General features: G+C 39.4%; 1 long non-coding RNA gene across 1 annotated transcript in view; it reads left to right on the forward strand.

Moving 5' to 3' along the window:
• The first annotated feature begins 11,039 nt into the window (after nucleotides 1-11,039).
• Nucleotides 11,040-17,662, forward strand: part of LOC146978246 (uncharacterized) — a 37,846-nt gene continuing 31,223 nt past the window's right edge. The window contains exon 1 of the long non-coding RNA XR_015036960.1: nucleotides 11,040-11,086. This is a non-coding gene — a long non-coding RNA (uncharacterized LOC146978246). The remainder of the gene's footprint in view (nucleotides 11,087-17,662) is intronic.

Raw genomic sequence — 17,662 nt, forward strand, 5'->3', positions numbered from 1 at the left:
AAACAGGTTGAAGTGTCAGTAGTCGCTGCAGGGACGATTGATACAGCTGTTTCAAATGTCCCTCACGCCTCCGTGCGTAGTGATTGTGGTCACACTGCGCGATCAATATCTGTATATAAATCACCGTATTAATATTCTATTGTTCTGCAATGAACAACAACCGATTTGAACGAACAACATATTTTTAATAAACACCACATATTTTTAATGAACAAAACGTGTTTATGACATGAATCAACAGATATTCAGCAAAGTGAGGGGAAAATGCCGAGGGTAAAATGACAATATGTTCAACTGTGTATCCATAAACATGACTTAGGACAGGGAAATAAGTAAATAAAATGAAAATGCAGTCGTCCAACAACTCGTACAAAAGAAGAAAGGCGAGTTTAATCGAAATGCGGATCTGCAATTACGCACGGGACAAAAATATTTATTTCTTTATTTATTTATTACACACCCCCACCCCGTCTGGTCTTCCGACAAGGATGTAATTTATTTATTTGTTTGTTTGTTTGTTTATTTATTATTCTGCACCAACGCCAAGATCAGTAAATAAATAATAACCAAAATGACGGCTTAGATGAAAGCTATGTCAGACACACCAGGTTCAATAAAGCTTCAAAGGGGAAAAAAGTTTTCCAGCTCAGTGCGTCAGCCGGTGTCATGATGGAGGCCAGTGGCAGGAGAGAAGGCGGCAGCCGGTCGTGGAAGCATTGTGGTCGGCTTCATTGCTGCTGCTTCGTGGGACTCTCGGACTCGTTAATTTTGATATTCAAAAACCGGTAACACTTTATTTTAAGGGGTCCTTGTTCCTGTGTATCTACCTAATTAATTACAGTGTAATTACCTATGTAACCGTATGTAATAACATGTACTTACATTGTAAATACATAGTGTATTTTGGTGTACTTACAGGTCCTTGTTACACTTGTAATAAGAAATGCCAAAGTGGCCTCTCTCTTTGCACAAGCATTTCTTATTACAAGTGTAACAAGGACCTGTAAGTACACCAAAATACACTATGTATTTACAATGTAAGTACATGTTATTACATACGGTTACATAGGTAATTACACTGTAATTAATTAGGTAGATACACAGGAACAAGGACCCCTTAAAATAAAGTGTTACCCAAAAACCTTCTAATGTCCGTTTTACCGGGCTTTTTTCTTTTAAAGCAGATAACAGCGGCACGGCCGTTTCGGCTAATGCTGTGTTCAAGGCAGGCTTTTGAAACCGTAAGTTACAGCTTCAAGTCACAACTACGACTTGGTAGCGTTCCAGGTAACCCGTAGCTCGTGTTTTTACCGTCCTGTTGTCTGTGAAAGTTCCCTATAACGGCCACTCGTAACTTCCGACCCGTGAACTCGTACCAGATCGAACTGGTATGACTTCACAGGAAGGAAAAACACAAAGTACGAGTTTCCTTGAACGCACCATGAGTTAGCAGCCCCCGCCCTTGTCAGGCATCAATTGGTCCTCGTGCTACGTCACCACATTCACGCGCATCCCTTGGCTGCACACACAGCCCTTCATGCCGTTCTCTCCCCTCATTGGATAACACTTGTATCCCACAAGGAAAATTTTCTCCTCGGGTTACAGCAGAGCAGAGTGACGGAGAGACTCGTGTTTAGGCTGAAATACTTCATGTAAGTGATTGCTGACGGAAAATAGGACTATTTAGGACTTATATTAACAAAAACATTCCACTGATATCTGCTTTAATTTCGCTGGACTGTCACTGACTAGCATAGCGAGGCAAAGGGGTAAGCTTCTACGCTGCGCGTTGTAGCTACACCGTGTGTACGTAATGACGCAGGTAACCAGTCAAATACCACTGAAATAAAAAATAAATAAACCATCGACGTAGGTAATATTTTAAAAATGTGTGTTTTAATGTATTTCCCACCTCTTTCTAAAATATAATTTAAAAACAACAACGAAAAAAAATGATTTTATTTTATTTTCTGTGACAATCTAGGGGAAGCTAGCTTCCCCTAGCCTATTGATAGCGCCGCCTATGGAATGACCTCTCTGATTTAAATCGATCTAACTGCCATAATAATGTTTTATTTGCGAGTCTGACAGCTGCCAAAAAGATGCTAGCACTTCGCTGGCAACCCTCTCACACACTCTCTCGGACTCATTGGTTATTTTCTCTGTTAGATATCCTATACATGGACTGTCAGCAGCCAGAATGCACAATGCAAAGCAAGCTGTCCTCAAACTGGTCTCTAGAGCCCCTGTGTGTGTGTGGGGTGGGGGGTAGGGGGTTGTCTATATTTGTCTGTTTTGATGGAAATGCGAATTAAAAATAAAAAAAAAGAGCTTGTTATCGTAAATTGATTGGTTTTATAAGTTGAAAACAAATTATTTCTTTTGCAGGAATAATATCCATAGTCGTTGTGGAGAATCATGGAGTCACTCTGCCTTGTCCTCAAACTGTGGAGGGTTCAGTGATATGGAGCAGAAAGATTAAGGAAAAGGTGGTTCAGATTCTTAGAAGTTATGGTGATGGAAGTGACACAATATACAATGATCCAGACAAACAATACTCCTCATTAGCAGATAAGTCCCTGCACAATCAGAGAGCTGTTGTCTCAGACAGTGGAAGATACTCCTGCAACGACCAACCAGCTGTGGATCTGACAGTGATCCCATCAGGTAACATCAACCTTTATCAATCGTGTTCATGTTTCTGTTAAGTGTGGATTTTTAAATGAGCTCCTTCACACTTTAAGTGTAAAGATTATTTCACTGTCAAGATTCCAACAGCATCCGGCTCAACATGTTAAATATTCATCACAGTCACTCACCATTTTTATTAGGAACATTTATGTGTTCAGTTTGTGTGAAGTCTGTTTTAGAGAAGTGTGACCTGGACTCTATGATTATTGTGCTGGCTGCAGTTTGTGATGCTGAGAAATTAATGTGTATTTTGTCCACCTCATTTACATCAGCAACAGAGGGCTATAACACTTCTCCACAACTTCAGCCGGATCAGGTGTTAGTTTACACAACATCAGGAATGCATGAAAAAACTTCATGACTGTAAATCACACAACATTAACTCTTTTGCGACCATTGATGAGTAAACTCGTCACAGCCTGCCGAACGTTCACAACCATCAACGAGTTAACTCGTCAAAACCGTTTTTTTTTTTTTACAGATTATGATAATAGACACTCTCAGGTACCCTGTGTGTGAATATGGTAGTCCTCTGATATGTAAAAACTGTTTTAAACTAAAATCAAAACATAATGTTTTTTATATAAAAGACTAATCGGTCTCCTTGAATGCTGCTCTGGGGACAGCGTGCAGCGCTGTGCGGCTGTCGGCTACAGTGTTACGACTTTCTCACTGAATCTGGCGACTTTCCAAACCCTCTAGGCGACTTTTTTTTTGTCAAGCGACTAGCGACAAATCTAGCGACTTTTTCCGGTGCTGTTACAAACGTTTCTGGTTTGGAGATTCGGACCTGAAAGCCCATTATCTCTGCTGTTTTCACCGTGCAGCGGAGCGGGCGCTGTGAGCCGACCGCCCCCGTCCCGAGCACTCAGCGGCGTCCAGTCACACAGCAGTGTCACGGAGCTGCTCCGCTGCAGCCAGAGACCCACACCGCTGCACCGCTGCACTCCACGCTGCCACACCCCCCAGATTTGCCTCTGAAAATATTTATTTAGCCGTAGAAATGATTTGGGAGACATGCCACACTGCAGAGTACCGGTAAAATGAGCGGATTGCCACTTGACACAAAAGTGCATTTTTCTCTGAAACTAGAGCGGGAGCTCCGTTTTTGGAGAAACCCTGCTCTCTTCTTCTCCTTCATACTCACGAACGAAACGGCAGAAAAACTCGCCATTTTTTCGAGGAGCACGTTGGAAAGTCACTCTTCAACCATGTGAAAACCGTTTGTTTCTAGGTGATGTACAGAGTTCGGTTCGACGTGAGAAAAAAGGTAAAAAATAGCCAAAAACATGTGGTCCTGAGCGGATGTGATGAGAAATTTGTGTGGTCGCAAAAGAGTTAACATTTGTTTCTCTCTGTATTTGCTCTGTACAGGAACAACAATAGAAAATGCTCCAGAGATGACCAACATCACTCTGACATGTCCTGGAGGATCAAATTATGAACCATGGAGAAGAGAAGTTGCTGGAAGACAAAAGAAAATCAGAGGTTCTATCTCCTATATGGACAGGACGTTGTCGTGGTCTATATCACATGTGCAGCTTGATGACTCTGGACTGTACAACTGTGGAGGAGGAGCTGTGTATCTGAACGTCACCAAAAGTGAGTGAGGTTATAGACAAAATGTCAGAGGGGAGGAAGAGAAAGATGGAGGGAAATAAGACAGAGTGAAGCAGTTCTTTATTTAGAGCTCAATGTTCTGACTGATACAACCTGCTAGCCTGACTCTGACTCAACACCACTGTATTGTAATGATGACATTTTGAATTACACTAGTCAATACGGAATTAGAGTGAAGTTTTCAATAGTCTCGTCATAAAGGTGGATATATTAATTGAATCATCAGTCATCAAAGTGTTGATAGAGCTTCCAATAATGTGTGTGTATTCCCTATATTACAGGTATGCTGACTTGCTGTCTCACTTTAAGTAAAATGTAACAGGGGGTATCTCTTCTCTACAGGTTCTCCACACAGCTTTTAAAAGTGTATAGTAATATAATCACAGATCCCTGACATTTTAAATTTGACCAGTCAATTTGGAACTAGGTTGTCTTTCTTAAAGTTTTCACTGGCAATAACTGTGGATATTTCAATAGAATACTGTCCTATATATTTCCAATACAGGTACGCTGACATCAACACCAGTGGCACCATCAACAACCATCACAACAACAACAAAAACAACAACAAAGCCTACAACAACAACAACAACAAAGCCTACAACGCCAACCACAACAACAACAAAGCCTACAACAACAACAGCAGTAACATCATGGACAAGTACAGGTATGAATATCACTGAGAACCCAAGATAGCCTGACTCTGATTCAGCACCAATGTAATGTAATGATTGGTACACCTTTTCTTTTTTTGTTTTTGTGTAACTTTTGACTTTGCCATCATAAGTCATTTTACATAAACATTGATACTTTGGTCACTGTTTACAAACTCCATGTGCTTGTGGATCTGTGTTCAGTCCAGCACATCAGTGACACGGAGGAGGTGTGGAGAGGTGTAACAGAAGAGGAGGATGATGAGCATAATAATAATTCACATACGTTATTTACATAGAATAAGGTGAATGTGTCTGAAAGCTTCTATTTCCTGTGTTTTAATTACAATTTCTCCACACAAAATACAAAACAACAGAAACAACAATGACAGTGACGACAGCATCACCAACAGCTTCAGCTTCTTCTTACCTGTGGCTAATGCCTGTTCACACGGTGCTTGTGATGCTCTATCTAATCACCATGATCAGCATCATCGTCGTTACCCGGAGAAAAGGTGAATATAGTTTGACTTGTGTTTGATTTCCTGTATTTGAAAATGCAAAATGTGCTGAAGCTGAGACATTTGATGTTTGTTGATTTGTCATCAGATTTGGAGGAAATGTATGAAATCTGAGGAATAAGATCTGTCATATATCCCCAGTGTTGTAGGCTCCTTAAACGACCACTTGGTGGTGCTGTTCCTAACCACTATGCCTCCTTTTGAGCATGTGCATTGGCTGAAAAGTTGCAACACCTAGTGAATTAAACTATCATCCATCATCTCCATATTTGTTCTCTGTCTTTTGCAGCTCAACAGATACAGAAGGAGAAACTTGAAGAATCTCTTGCACCTCCTCTCCAAACTCCTCCTCCTGTGGATGAAAGCGACTATGCAAATGTAGAATGAAGAAGTTTCCATTGTGTAAATAATGACTCTCCTGCATCATTGTATCCTGTTGAACCGATCATGATCTGTGTTTATATTCAGTAATGATACAGTTATAAATGTTGTAAAATCATTAAAATGTATAGATCATTAGTAAAAGCTTCTTACTTAACTTCTGCCATAGCACAATTCTGATTTCATGTCTAAATGCACATTCACACATTATGCACAACTTGTTCACTTTTGCTCAGTATTTGTTGTGGGTTATAAGAACCGACCTGCTACTGTGAGCTGAAATGTGCACGTCTCCAACATTGTATCTAATGACCTGCATCATTACTGCATCATCGTCAGAGCACTGTGTCGACATGAGGAAGTCAGAGTCAATGTGCCTCAGATCTCATTTCCTTTCTTTATTTCACTTTTTATGAGGGAAAACCATGTGAAATAAAATGTTAATCATCACACCAGAAGATTTCTACAGATTTTAAAACACTTATGGAAGGAAGGATCAAGGCACATCACCTTCTACTAAAATCAACCTGTAGCACACTGTCTGTCTGTCTGCAGCCCTTTCACCCACCCACCCACAGTGAATAGACAGAATCACACAGACAAAGGAAGTTAGGTCTGATACTGTGTGGTTAAGATAGAAAGAGATTAGCTCTGAGCCCTGATTCTACTCTTTTCTTTGAATCCTGTATTTGTTAACCCCTTCACCAAACCCTGCACAAGTTTTTACAAGTTGGTTTGTAGTGCACAAATTACTGTGATACTGAAGGAAAAGATTTTGGGGTTTGCATTGCATTGCAGGCGGCCACGGTTCGAGTCCCGCGTCGGGCGGCCCTATCCTGCATGTCACCCCCCCCCCCCTCTCTGCCTCCTATTTCCTGTCTCTCTCAACTCTTCTAAAAAAAAAAAAAAGGTACGATTTTGGCATAGGATGCAACTTCTTTCACTTCTTTTGTATAACACTCTTAATAACACATATCATATGGACATGTCCTATGTCCTCTTTTTCTTTCACCTTCTGTTTAAAGTTTCACCTTTCACATTAAGTGAAGAGAAAGATGCACAGACAGACAAGACAGACAGATGTGGCCTCAGATACGCTGCACACCCACAGTTTTGCAAAAATAGCAGGACATCTGGTTACTGGCCGGATGTGGCTCTCGTCATTCACTAACCGAAAGGTCGTCATGTGGACTGCAAGAACCAGGAATCGGACCGCTGAAGTGTTCTTGGGCAAGATACTGAACACACACAACCCCCCCTGACATTGGGTTTTGAGGGGTTTGGTCCATGTGAGGTTTATTTTAGTGGTGGGTGGTCTGAAATAGGTTAACCAGCACTGTTTTAAAGGAACAAGCAGTTTTCTTTAGTGTAGATTAGTTAACATTGAGGGCTTAGTCAAGTATTGATGCGGTTACTTGAATCAAGTCAGGGCATCTTGAAATACACCAGTTTGAACCTACAGTATAAATTGTCCTTATCCTCCTCCCGCCATTGGTTCCCAACCTGGGGTCCGGGCGTCAGTGATTTCAGGGAGTCCACAGAGCTTTGTCTTTTCTGAGGACAAAAGCAGGGAGGGGGGCTTCAAGGAAAAAAGGTTGCTTAACCAACATCCTAGCAAACGGTTTGCACACGCAAACGTACATGTGTGACAATGCATATGTAAGTTTGAGCAGTGAAAATCAGTGTCCTTCCATTTTCCTCAAATATGCGGCATGTGATTCTTGAATGAAGCCATTCAGTTTAAGTTTGGGTCATAGAATCCTTAACCTTTTTATTATTATTATTGTGAAAGAGAACAAATAAAACTGTTAATTGAAGGTATTAACTTTAAAAACATTCTCATATTTCCTGACTCTTCTTGACATGCACAGGGTTGTTTGTCATTATACATGCATGTGAGCTGTCAGTGTGGTTTTCAATGAACGCGTCAATGTGGTTGAAGAGGGGCACCAATCAGCTGAGTTCCTGTTCTCATCTCACATAGAAAGTGTGGTCTGGTCTGTTGTTTTCAGTTCAGTCTGTGTCAGGATGAGGGTCCAGCTCTGCAGTGTCCTGTTGGCCTTGGTCCTGGGCTGTAACGTCTCTACAGGTAAGGACTCTTTAAATCCATCAACTACATACAAGTATTAAGCTTCATTTGAACGTAATTGGACAATCTCAACAAACAATAATCAAACAAAAGAATAAACAACTGCTCAAACTCTGTCTGTTTTGTGTGTGTGTGTTTCTTTTGTTTTGTTTTTGTTTGTTAATGGGTTTTTTTTATGGAAACACTTATGAAAATTTTGAAAAAAAGGAGCTTGTTATTGAAAATTGTTTCTTTTGCAGGAATAATACCCATAGTTGTTGTGGAGAAACGTGAAGTCACTCTGCCTTGTCCTCAAACTGTGGAGGGTTCAGTGATGTGGAGCAGAAAGATTAATGGAAAGGTGGTTAAAATTCTTACCACTGATGGTGATGGAGACACAAGATACAATGATCCAGACAAACGATACAGTTCGTTAGCAGATAACTCACTGCACAATAGGAGAGCTGTTGTCTCAGACAGTGGAAGATACTTCTGCAATAACCAACCAGCGGCAGATCTGACAGTGATCCCAGGTAACATCAACCTTTATCAATATTGTTCATGTTTCTGTGTTGCTAAGTTGATTTAAAACATTATTTTACCGTAAAGATTCCCAATCTCTGGTGACTTGCACTTTCTGCATCAGATAACTCATCCTCTACTTTTGCTCACAATCACAGAAAAACTTGTTATCTTGAAATTTATGTTTAATACACATACATTGTTTCTTTTGCAGGAATAAAATCCATAGTTGTTGTGGCGAAACATCAAGTCACTCTGCCTTGTCCTCAAACTGTGGAGGGTTCAGTGACGTGGAGCAGAGAGATTAATAGAAAGGTGGTTAAAATTCTTACAAGTGATGGTGACAGGGAGACAAGATACAATGATACAGGGAAACGATACAGTTCAAGAGCCGATAAGTCACTGTACAATAGGAGAGCTGCTGTCTCAGACAGTGCAAGATACTTCTGCAACGACCAACCAGCTGTGGATCTGACAGTGATCCCATCAGGTAACATCAACCTTTATCAGTCTTGTTCATGTTTCTGTTCTTAAATGAGTTGCTAAGTTGATTTTATTTTACTCAAGATTCCCATCCTGTGGAGTGACCTAACAGCAGCATCCTGCTCAACATGTTAAATACTGTGTTATCACAGCTGGATACCAGTTTTATCAGGAAAATGTAGGCATTCAGCTCTGTGTGAAGTCTCTAAGTGTAAATTGGACTCTATTATCATTGTGGAGATTGTGATGCTGATGAACTGTAATGTATTTTGTCCACCTCATTTATATCAGTGACAGAGGACTGAACAACAACAACACTTCTCCACATAACTTCTGTCAGATCAGGAGTTAGTTTACACAACATCTACCATTAAAACATGAGAAAAGTACATGACCTTTACATTATACAACATTAACAGTTTCTCACTCTGTATTTGCTCTCTATAGGAACACCAATAGAAAATGCTCCAGAGATGACCAGCATCACTCTGACATGTCCTGGAGGATCAAATGATAAAACATGGAGAAGAGAAGTTGCTGGAAGACAAAACAATATCAGTCGTTCTGTCTCCTATGTGAACAGGACGTTGTTGTTGTCTATACCACATGTGCAGCTTGATGACTCTGGACTGTACTACTGTGGAGAAGGAGCTGTGTATCTGAACGTCACCGAAAGTGAGTGAGGTTATAGACAAAATGTCAGAGGGGAGGAACAGAAAGATGGAGGGAGATAAGACAGAGTGAAGCAGTTCTTTATTTAGAGCTAAATGTTCTGACTGATTTTAAAACCCTCATCTGTAAAATGGTGCTAAACAGCTAAATTGACTCTGACTCAACACCACTGTATTGTAATCATTGGTATGATCATTTTTGTAGTTTGGACACTGCCAGCCTCTGTTTATACTCAATACATAAATCTACGCTAACAAGTTGCTGACATTTCTGATTTCTTGGCTCAGAACAATACATAAATGAAGTAAAACAGGTCTGACTCCGGTTGAACACCACTGTCCACCACTGCAATCTTTGGTAGTACTACTATCATTTGTTTCAGTTTGCAGCTTTGGACACTGCCAGCCTGCTTATTTCCCCCTGTTTCCATTTGTTATTCTAAGATAAGCAACCCAGATTCTGTCCATAGCTTCGTAAATGATATTTATGTTTAAATTCTCCTTAAATTTGGTTTCAGTTTCTCATAATATAAAGAAAGACACATGGAATTCAAATCTCACTTAAAGTAAAATGTAACAGGGGGTATCTCTTCTCCACAGGTTCTCCACACAGCCTTTAAAAGTGTAGCCTATAGTAATATAATCACAGATCCCTGACATTTTAAATTCAACCAGTCAATTTGGAATTACGTTGTCTTTCTTAAAGTTTTCACTGGCAATAACTGTGGATATTTCAATACAAATCTAATACTGTTCTATGTATTTCATAGCATCAACAACACCACCGACAATAATTACTGCTGCTTTACTATGTGGAGTACTCATCCCCTTCTTCCTACTCCTCCTCCTCATCATCATCTTCGTCATCCGCTGCCTTACTTTGAGATCGAGGTCCAAAAAACGAGGTGAACAAAATCTGATCTGAAAATATTTGAAACAAACAGACTCACAAACAGAATGTTGAAGAATACAAAATGTAAAAATATAGGAAATGTTTTCAGTTATGATCTCTAGATATGAACTATGATCTCTAAAATATCTATGATCTCAGTGAACTATGAGTAAGTAAACCCCTGCCATACCCTGACCCTAAGACCTAATGCCGTTATTGCGTTTTATTGGATTTATTCTAATTTAACATTAACTTGATGATAGTGAAATTTTACTGAATTAGGTATTTTCACGAAAGATGGCAAAAACATCTTCAGAATTTAGATTCAACATTACAATCTTGTACAATATTGTGACACTGACAATATTTTTTTAGTAGAAACCAAAGAGACAAATCCAGTCTATGAAGAGATGCCGGACATATCAGTGTGTCAACCTTCACATGGTGAGTAATCAAACAATTTTCCTTCTATGATTGAGACGGTAGAGATTGTGACAAAAACATATATTATTTTGTACATTTCATTTTGCATATAGGAAGTTCCACTGCACCAACAGCTACCTATTATTTGGCAACATTTCCAGGTAAGTATCAAATCACTTTTATGATGGTGGGGGGTGGGAGGGTGCACTATGGCGAAGCACCAAATTGAGAAAAATATTTAATCTCATAAGTATTAAATATCTTAATTTTGTAGATCATATCAATATTTTATTCCAGTATTTAATATCTGTTGCCTGATGTGATGTGATGTAATATAATCTGATGTAGCTCAAAAACTCAATTTGATGTCATTGATAAATATTTGTTGGTTCATTTTTTCAACAGGTGTCTCAACTTCCAATGATCCCACATACTCCACTATTGATGAGCTCCCTCTACAAGACTGGTAAACAAACTGTTCACAATTTGAGAGAGAAAAAAAGCCCTTAATGTGCACTTCAGTGACCAGGTTAGTTATGAAGAAATGAAGTGGTTTCAGTAACCGGTTAAGGGGAGCAGAGAAACATGTTTACCTGCAGGTTGATCGTGAGATCTTTGTCATGAAGAAAGAAAACTTAAGATTCTCTTAACTGACCATGAAAGAACCCACATAGTCTAAATAGATCTTTTTCCACCACTGAAACTCACGGTGTCGTGTCAGATCATGTACACCAAATGCATTAATGAGAAAACGAGTCAAAGACTTCCTGAGAACCTACCAGCTTCTGAATGAGGTCATGGGTAAATGGGGCAGAGTGTGAGCACAACATGCAGTTAACTCTGGTGATATAACCTTCTCCTGATCACACCCAGTAAACAGTATACTCATTACTGTAATTTCTTTTTACAGTGACGTCACAACCTACTGATTCCACATATTCGGAGATCAGCGGCATGTTTTACTCAAAACAATAAAGGTAATTTTAATTATTAGCTGCCTATTTAGACTCTGGAAGGTTAATTTATGAACAGTAATGTTATTAACACTTGACTGCATGCCACCTGTATGTCCACTGTGAATTTAAGTCTATATTATAAATTAAAGTAACATTTGTATACCTATAAGATATACAGTATATCATACATGTTAGAACCATATGTTAATAGCATATCTTTAATTTGTATTTGATAGCATTGAAATGTAATAATTGTATTGATTAAGCTAAAACACATATACATATTTCATGTTTCTATACAAAATGTACTTCAAATTTAAAATATGCCAATCCTCAAAACTTAATGAAGGATATATTTTTGTAGCAGACAGAATATATGTACGGGTGCATAGCACATTCATAAGACCAGTGGCGTCATTAGGCCTATTTTAGGGGGGCTTCAGCCCCCCTAAAATATTCTTAAGCCCCCCCAAATAATTTGGTGTTCTTTTATTATGTGACATTTTTTGTGACATATATTCTCCTTTTAAGAACCCCAGCTGTCATCGCATTTGTCTCTTGTTATTTCTGATTTGTTGAGTGTGTGACCACCCCCCTTCCCAGCTGTGAGTTGGTTGCGCCCATGTAGCGGCGGCTTGTTTGAAGCTCCGCTCCGAGCCTGCAGTGACGGGCTGCAGGAGCTCTGATGTCAACAGAGGGAGAGAGTCAGTCCACCTGTAGCTAAAAGCAGGACTAGCAGGCATCAGACAGTAAGCTACTACATCTCTAAATAGCAGTGTTGATGTCAAAATGACCGCGATATTTTTAAAATTAATGTGAAATATTAATTGCGTTGTAAACGGGTCAGTTTTAAAGCTAGAGCGAAGATACAGATATTATATAAAACCAGGAGACGCTAGGCTTCTGTTGGTACCAACCATGTCGTGATAGCTTGTCAGAAAACGGGCTAAATAATGCTCCAAAGTTCGGCTAGATTCTGGTGAGGAAAACTTTTAAACGGGGATCCTGAACACTCCTGTGTCTCTCTCTCTCTCTCTCTCTCTCTCTCTCTCTCTCTCTCTCTCTCTCTCTCTCTTTCTCTCTCTCTCTCTCTGTCTCATGTGCCGTGTGTGTGTGTGTGTGTGTGTGTGTGTGTGTGTGTGTGCGTGTGCTGTGTATGTGTGTAATGTGTTAACATGAATCTGGTACTTTATAGCTTGGCTGTGTTAAAGAAAATAACATTTAGCAGTAAAACAGATTATTTAATGGATTCATTTGATATACTAATGATATCTGGTGCCACTGCAGGCAGCACAGACAGACAGGGAGAGAAATGCTGTAGGGAGAGGCCAGACACAGACATGTCCTGAAGATGCAGAAGATCAGGTAAGACACAGGAATATATAAAAACAGCATGATAACAATATATAGGTAGGCTATAAATATATATATTTTTAAACCTAGTCCAAATAAAACTACTAATAAAAGCAGAATATTCAAATTAAAATGATTCTCAGGGTCAGTCATTTGAACCACCCCCCAATGTCTATTTCAGCTCAGAAAAAAAAAAAAATCAGAAATTTCTTGTGAAGGTCCTGGTTGTGTAGAAGATGAAGGGGTTTCTAGGGTGAAATGTGCACTCTTTACCATAAATATCTGCTCCAGTTGGAGTCGCACTTCATTTCTGTTGTCTGGTCTTATTTGAATTGGAAAATGTGAAGAGGTCTGAGTGAAATCAAAATGAGCCAAAAACAGCTGTGTTTGGATGGAGTGTATAACCATTATGACACAGGCTACTAGTGAAATATAATTAGTTTTCCAAATTCCGCCTGGACATATCCATGATAGTCAAACATCTGAAAAATTACTCAGGTTCACTTTTTTTAGCATCTACTTTTACCCAGTTACTCATTAGATGTACTACTTTACTTATTCTTAGATTCAACTAGCCCATGATTCAATACTCTAAATTTACTCTAAATTCTAAATGTTGTGTTTTTTCCGGTCATTGTGAAAGTTCGTGCTTGCGCACTACATTCGCTCACATCCTGTGCATCTACTGGGGGCTAAGCCCCCCCTGTCCTTAAAACCTAGTGACGCCCCTGCATAAGACCTTTCATAAGGTATTCATAATGCACTCATGACAGCTTCATGAGACATGACTCAGCATTTATACATCAGGTTACATTGCTATGGAATAAAGACACGTGATTTTTTTTCAAAATAAGAGACCCCTAATTGCACCTGGGAATACAAGAACAAATTATAGCTGCTGCGCAGCGATGGGTCGGGTCCGGGCTACTTTTGGGCAAATTTAGGCAATTCTGAGCAACAAACAGGAGAACAGGAAGACAGGACGGTTGACCTTATAATGTTCAATTTGCATCAGTTGAGGATTGAACCCACAACCTCTGGAACCAGAGACCATTGTCTATCGCACTGAGCTAATTGACATGTGGCAGTTCAACAGTGGCTTCACAAATTGAGTAAGCCATTCACTGTCGTGTAGGCAGATTTGAAACCACAGTAAAAAGAAAAATCAGTTTTTGAGGTAAAATAATGATATGTATTTGTCAAACATCTACTATGAGTCTAAGATGTTAGGAGCCTTCGCACATGGTCCAGTCCAAGCTATTTGGATTTTTTTTTTTCTGTGATGCCACCATTAGGACAATTGTCTTGTGTTTCATGTTGAGAACAACTGACATTTTGATCTGTCATCATCATTATCATTGCCCTTGCTGGGTCTCGAACCCACAGCCTCTGACACCAAGAACCAGCTCCTAACTCACTGAGCTAATTAGCTGGTAGTGAGACCTGCTGTGTAGCTTCATTTATCCACTCAGGTGAGTCAGTGCCCGGGCAGCTGTTGTCAAGGCAGATTTCAGAAAGTCAGAAATTCTGTTATCTAAACAAAAATCTGTTAATACATAAATTGCATCTAGACAGCAAAACAGCTTGAGGACATGTGACATTTTGATCTGTCATTGTCATCATCACCCCGAGGGCTTAGAACCAAAAGGGCGTAAGTGACATTTGACAAACTTTACAGGAGAGGCAAAACAAAATTTTGACCAGACTTCAATCAACTGTATTCATTAACCTTAAACCACAACATTGCAACCACAGACATGCTTATATGAATGAGTATTTATGTAATAAACTTATGACATATTAACACAATGAACATGTTCTTAAACATTTTAAAATCAAAAAAATATGTCAAAAACGTCACATACGCCTTTTTGGCACCAAACATTTCCAAGTCTTCTAGGACATATTGGGCGTATCTGCTGAACAATGCATTGAACTGATTGAATAATTAACACTTGAATAAGTAATTAATTGTCATGTAACTCATTCATTAATTATTTTAAAAGGGTCCTATGTTCCCCGCTGTTGCTGGTCGATGGACTCTCTCTACTTATCTGGACTCTATCCATCTATCTGGCCTGTCTAGCCTCTACCTGGTCTTTTTACTGTACTAAACTTAACCAACTCCTGTCTTTATTGCCTAAACCCAACCAATGGGACAATTACACTTCTCACTCAAAGTCACAACTCAACTTCTCACTCAAAAATAGGCAAAAATCTGCAAAGTCACAACTCCACTGCAGGTATGGGACAAAAAATGGCATGTTGCCCTGGTCTTTTTGGGGAAAAGCGGGGAACATAGAACCCTTTTTCTATGAAAGGGTTCTATGTTCCCCAGTCACACACAAAACAGGTACATAGGAGCCAGGGAACATAGGGATGACCCCAGTAAGGCTCTCAAGGCATGATTCTGTCTTACTGTAATCACTCTTGTGAGGGCATACATTCAAAAACAACTCTGACTCATCTTTAACTTCTTTAATATAGGATTCATCAGTTTGTTTCATAATATTCATCAAAATCTTTTCTGCCTCAGGCAGTTCCATGTCTGCAGTTTTCTCAGCCATTTTCAATGCTGTTTAAGGGCAACAACTACACTTACGCCCTTCTGGCTCTGAACCAACATGTGGGTCCGACATGTATTTAGATGTATTTTTCAGGGCCAGAAGGGCGTAAGTGCACTTACGCCCTTCTGGCTCCAAACATTACTGACATTTTTTAGTTAGGTCTTTATTGTTTTGTTGCTTTATTCAATACAGTTTGATCTCAGATGGGTCATTTTGGCATCATTGGATAGAGCTCATCAAGACCTTTCTTTTGATATATAGAACTCATTTTCGCCCAAAATGTCACTTACGCCCTTTTGGTTCTAACCCCTCGACCCTTGCTGGGTCTCGAACTCACAATCTCTGACACCAAGAACCAGCTCCTAACTCGCTGAGCTAATTAGCTGGTAGTGAGACCTGCTGTGTAGCTTCATTTATCCACTCAGGTGAGTCAGTGCCCGGGCAGCTGTTGTGATGAAATGGTCAAAAGTCAGAAATTCAGTCATCTAAACAAAAATCTGATAATACATAAATTGCATCTTGACAGCATGGAAATGTTGGTGATTTGTTTTTAATGATAAGTGTTTTGCTTCATAAGAGAAAATATGATGTTTATAAATTCCACTCTCACGTTGACTGCAGTTGTTTCCATGAGAGCAGAATTCAAAATGTTCTCAAAAATTCAGTTTTTGAGATAAAATTCTGATATTTGCTAAACTTCATCAACCATGACTCCAGAATATTCTCATTTTTTTTCAGGAAGTTTGAAAATGTATTTAGCAAGAATTTGATGGTATATGTTTACAGTACCGTTTACAGTCAAACGTTTTCATGCACTGTAGGCTCAATTTTTGCTTAATCAAAAATCCGAGAAACAAGTTTTGTGGAGGACAGTCTGGAGATGCTCTGTAGCAAATTTGGTGTCAATTGAGCAAAAATTGTGGGAGGAGATACATTTTAAAGGTTTTACAGTTATTGAAAAAAACAGAGTGATGGACTTCATAATTTGTAATAAGTTTAAGTGGACAAAAGTTTCAGCAGTATTGAGGCTACATTGTGGTGAAGTTTCAACACTGTAGCATCTACCGTTGGTTTGGTAGGAATTTTTAAAGTTTTTAAATTTAAACGCTTACTGTGCCCCCCCTAGGAGGGGGGGGGCACATGTCCTTGGAGTTGAGTGAATCTGGCATGGGACTGAACCTTTGTGCAAAGTTTGGTGAGTTTTCACCCATGGGAAGTATGACTTCCTTGGAAGAAGAAAGAAAGAAGAAGAAGAAGAAGAAGAAGAAGAAGAAGAAGAAGAAGAAGAAGAAGAAGAAGAATTCCTAGGAATACAATAGTGTCCTGGCAGCTGCGCTGCCCGGACCCTAATTACAAATTACGTCATCTAATCCAATCTCAGAATGTGTTTTTAGTTTTGAACATCCCATTTTCAAGATTTGATCCACTCCATTATCCAAAAAAATTGATCAGATTACGTTTAAACAACTGGGCCCAAATGACAGAAGATCTTTCTTTCCATATGGTCATTTAAATCCAGTTTCTGCTTCTACATGTCCTCATTGCAGTCACACCTCCAATGTTGTAACCTTAAACAGCCACTTGGTGGTGCTGTTGCTAACAACTCCTCTAAACATAGAAATTCTGTGGCACACTGGCTGAAAAGTTGAAACAGAAGTGAAATAAAACCATAACCCGTCATCTCCATGTTTCTTCTCTGTCTTTTGCAGCTCAACAGATACAGGAGAACCTTGAAGAATCATTTGCACTTCCTTTCCAAACTACTTCTTATATGGATGAAGCCATCTATGTAAATTTAGAGTGTAGAAGTTTCCATTGTGATGTGTGAATAATGACTCTCCTGCATTGTTGTATCATGTTG

The sequence above is a fragment of the Trachurus japonicus genome, chromosome 11 (assembly GCF_045865225.1).
Source record: "Trachurus japonicus isolate A0001 chromosome 11, Traja_1.0".
Classification (NCBI taxonomy): Eukaryota; Metazoa; Chordata; class Actinopteri; order Carangiformes; family Carangidae; genus Trachurus; species Trachurus japonicus.